Source organism: Colobus angolensis, unplaced genomic scaffold (genome assembly GCF_000951035.1).
Source record: "Colobus angolensis palliatus isolate OR3802 unplaced genomic scaffold, Cang.pa_1.0 Scaffold17, whole genome shotgun sequence".
In the NCBI taxonomy this organism is placed as follows: domain Eukaryota; kingdom Metazoa; phylum Chordata; class Mammalia; order Primates; family Cercopithecidae; genus Colobus; species Colobus angolensis.
The window spans coordinates 17,625,738-17,630,614 of NW_012114821.1; positions in this window are offsets into that span (position 1 = coordinate 17,625,738).

Below are 4,877 nucleotides of genomic sequence, written 5' to 3' on the forward strand. Positions count from 1 at the left end.
TTTTGAGACAGAGTTTCACTCTTGCTGCCCAGGCTGGAGTGCAATGGCACCATCTCGGCTCACTGCAACCTCCGCCTCCCACGTTCAAGCGATTCTCCTGCCTCAGCCTCCCTAGTAGCTGGGTTTATAGGCATGTGCCACCACGCCCGGCCAATTTTGTATTTTTAGTAATGACAGGATTTCTCCATGTTGGTCAGGCTGGTCTCAAACTTCCAACCTCAGGTGATCTGCCTGCCTTGGCCTCCCAAAGTGCTGGGATTACAGGAGTGAGCCACCGCGCCCAGTCGCAATTTGTTTCTCTTAATTTTACCTTTAATTTATTTATATTCTTCACATTATTTTAAAAACATTTTCACACATACAGAAAAAAAGAATATTACAGATCTACAATGTAGATTGTTTAATTATTAACATTTCCTCATATTTGACTACTTTTCATGGCTGAGATATTTCAGAGTAAGTTACAGATTATCCCTAAATATTTGAACATGCATGTCCCCAATACAAGGACATTCTGTTAACCACAACATGATATCTGCAATTAAAAAAATTAAACAATAATAACATAATCAAGTTTTTCCAACTGTCTCTCAAATATCTTTTCTAGCTATGTTTTTCTAAAACCAGGTCCAATCAAGGACAAGGTCACGAGTCTCTTTTAATCTCCAAGAGTCATTCCTGCCTCCTTTTTTTCATGACTTTGACTTTTTGGAGAAATCAGACCTGTTATCTCGTAGACGGTTCTATGTTTTAATTTGTCTTGTTGTGTGTGTGTTTTCTTTCTATAGTAAAGCCCTACCAGCTCAGCATCTGAATTTGGTTTTTATACATTTTTAGCAAAATAATATTTTAGCTGGATGGATTTACAAGCAACTAGAGGAACCGAATTTTAGTCCAGTGGTTCTCTATTGTAGGTAATCCCCCATCCCCAGCCCCGGGGGCATTTGGCAGTATCTAAAGGTATTTTTGGCCATTTTACAAATTGAGAAAAAGATGCTACCAGCATTTGATATACAGAGGCCAGGGATGCTTCTAACTATTCTGCAACGTACAGGACAACCCTCTCAAAACAAAGAATTTTGTGGTCTAAATGTCAATAGTGGCTGGGAGCGGTGGCTCACACCTGTAATCCCAACGCTTTGGGAGGCTGAGGCCAGTGGATCACTTGAGACCAGGAGTTCAAGTCCATCCTGGTCAAAATGGTGAAACCCTGTCTCTACTAAAAATACAAAAATTAGCTAAGTGTAGTGGCACCTGCCTGTAATCCTAGCTACTTGAGAGGCTGAGGCAGAAGGATCACTTAAACCCAGTGGGTGGAGGTTGTAGTGAGCCAAGATTGTGCCACTGCATTCCAGCATGAGCAACAGAGTGAGACTCCATCTCAAAACAATAAATAAATAAATAAATAAATATCAATAGTTACTCACTGAGCCTGTTCTGTTTATATTTAAAAACATATAAATAAATAAAATGTGAACAGTGGTGAGGCTGGGAAACCCTGCTCTAATTCATGACTCTGACATTAAATTGCTCTATGACCTTGGGCAAGTGCCGTTCTGTCTCTGGGCCCCTTTTGAGGGTTCTTTCCAGCTCCAAATCAGTGGAACAGAGAAGCTCTGTTGCTCTACTGGCATCTCTACAGCTGAGACGGAGTGGCTTAGAAGCACTCCATGCCAAAACCTCCTATTTGACTGACAGTAGGTCAAGTTCACATCCTGTCTTATCACTAACATCCACTTTCACACACTGTAGACAAACTGTGTTGGGGCCAAGCTATACAAGACAATTTGGATAGACCCAGCCATGAGACAAATGGGATGTGACTAAACAATGCCACAGTGTTGCCTGCCTCTGGTAATTCTCACGATTGACCAAATATGTGGGTTATGAACTGGCGGAAAAGGAGAGCAATACAGAAAGCAAAATGTCAGGACAGTCACACTCTTCATTGTGATTGTGAGGTGAGAGCAAGGGTGATCCAGATCACCGCAAAATAGGCCGTCTGGAAATCACTGGACCCCGAATACCTGTTGAAGACCTCCCCTGATATTCTGACTAGCCTTGGTTCCATATCCGTGTGTAAACCAGCCACCACAAATTGGGTCTCTGCTACGTGCCAGGTACTTTACCAGGCATCTAAAGACATATTATTCATAAAATGTTTAACTCGTTACAACCACTTTGTAACAAACTGTACTTTCCAAAAATGATCTTAAGAAAGTCTCTCATCCTATCAGCTCTTTTTGCAGTATGGGTTGGTATTCCTTCCACTGACAGGTAGATTCAATGTCCCCTCTGTTTGAATCTAGCTGGGCTTGTGACTACAAGGGAAGTGATACTATGACTTCTGGTGCTAGGTCATAAAATGTAATAGAGCCTCTCCTTGGAGCTCTTGGGCCATTCATTCTTAGAACTGAGCTAACCTAGCCTGGGCAATGTTGTGAAATCTCATCGTGACAGAAAACAAAAATCCCAGGTGTGCTGGTATGCACCTGTAGTCCCAGCTACTCGGGAAGCCGAGGTGAGAGGATCACCTGAACCCAGGAGGTTGAGGCTGCAGTGAGCCATGATTATGCCACCGTACTGCATCCTGGGCCACAGAGCAAGACCCCATCAAAAAAAGAAAAAAAAAAAGAAAAGAACCAAGCTACCATGCTGCAAGGAAACCCAATAAAGCTATGGCAAAACCCAGGCTCCCAGCACACAGTCCCAGTGCAGCTCCCAGCTGACAGCTGGCACCAACTTACCTGCCACCCATGTGAGTGCACCACATGAAAGTGGATCCCCCGGCCAGGCGCGGTGGCTCATGCTTGTAATCCCAGCACTTTGGGAGGCCAAGGCAGGCGGATCACAAGGTCAAGAGATCGAGACCATCCTGGCCAACATGGTGAAACTCCGTTTCTACTAAGAATACAAAAATTATCTGGGCTTGGTGGTGAGTGCCTGTAGTTCCAGCTACTTGGGAAGCTGAGGCAGGAGAATCACTTGAATCCGGGAGGCAGAGGTTGCAGTGAGCCGAGATCGTACCACTGCACTCCAGCCTGGGGGACAAGAGTCAGACTCCGTCTCAAAAAAAAAAAAAAAAAGGAAGAAAGTAGATCCCCCAAGCGACCTTAGTTCACATTCTTTTCTCAAGAATTGAAGGCTAGTGTGGAGTAATAGTTTGCTGGAGGTGATGGGAATGATTTTCTAGTCATTCCTAACAGTAAAAGTAGTAAAAAATACCTTCTGAAACCATACACAATCCAAACTATTATTCTTTTGAATTTTCCATTACTATGGCTTGTAACAGTTATTAATACTATGGCTGCCTGATTGTTGATTGACTCTCTGAGGTTGAACAAGTAGAAGAAGATGGAATTTTAGCTGCCAACAAAATAGGCAGTTAAGTCTAGGTTATTTCCTAAGCCATGGGATAGTTTTCAGTGTACTTTTTTTTTTTTTTTTTTTTTTGAGATGGAGTCTCGCTCTGTCGCCCAGGCTGGAGTACAGTGGCGCGATCTTGGCTCACTGCAAGCTCCACCTCCCGGGTTCACGCCATTCTCCTGCCTCAGCCTCCTGAGTAGCTGGGACTACAGGCGCCGGCCACCTTGCCCAGCTAGTTTTTTGTATTTTTAGTAGAGACGGGGTTTCACCGTGTTAGCCAGGATGGTCTTGATCTCCTGACTTTGTGATCTGCCTGCCTCGGCCTCCCAAAGTGCTGGGATTACAGGCGTGAGCCACCGCACCCAGCCCAGTGTACTTTTTTTTATCGTCAAGGAAAATAATATAACTCCATTTTTCTTTCATCCCTTTTTTACTCTCTTCAAGAAGAAATGTGGTTTCATGAAAAGCATATGGGTTTTATTTGTTTATTTATTATGCTAATGTTTTATTTTTTTGAGACAGAGTCTCTCTCTATCTCCCAGACTGTAAATACAGTGGCATGATCCTGGCTCATTGTAGCCTTGACCTCCTGGGCTCAAGCCATCCTCCCACCTCAGCCTCCCAAGTAGCTGGGACTATAAGCATGTGTCACCAAGTCCTACTAATTTCAATATTTTTTTGTAGAGATTGGGTTTTGCCATGCTGCCTAGGCTGGTCTTGAACTCCTAGGCTCAAGCGATCTACCTACCTTAGCCTCCCAAAGTGTTGGGATTACAGGCATGAGCCACCAAGCCTGGCCTGTGTGGGTTTTAGAGTTACAGATTTCTTAGCTACAATTCTGAAGTAGTATTTATCTATCTAATCTATCTATCTATCTATCTATCTATCTATCTATCTATCTATCTATCTATCTCACTAAAAAGAGATTTATCATGAGGATTGAGCTCACATGATTATGGCAGCTGGAAAGTCCAACGATCTGCTGTCTGCAAGTTGGAGACCTAGGAAAGCTGGTGGTGTCACTGGAAAGTCTGAGAGTCTTGGTATAGAGTCTCGGTATAGATTCCAATGCTAGCCTGAAGATCTCAGAATTAGGAGTGCTGAGGGCAGGGGAAGTTCAATTGAGCTCCAGCAGCCAAGAAGAGAGGGAGCAAATCCAATCGTCTTCTGCCTTCTTGATCTATTCAGGCCTTCAGTAGGCTGAGTGATGCTCACCTGCACTGGAGAGGGTGATCTTTACCCAGTCTACCAATTCAGATACAAATCTCCTCCAGGAACACTTTCACCCACACACCCAGAAACAATGCTTAGCCAGCTCTCTGGTGATCCTCTGGTCTTGTCAAGTTGACACTTAAAATTAAATGAATTGTCATAGTAGCCATCTCTCAGGTTCTTGTGAAGAGTTCATAAGATCATGTATATAAGAGAGACTAACATGATAAGGAAATGCCTAGTAGATGAAACTTTCTTCACTTTTCTTTTCCATTCCTGAAGGAGACCATTATAAACCA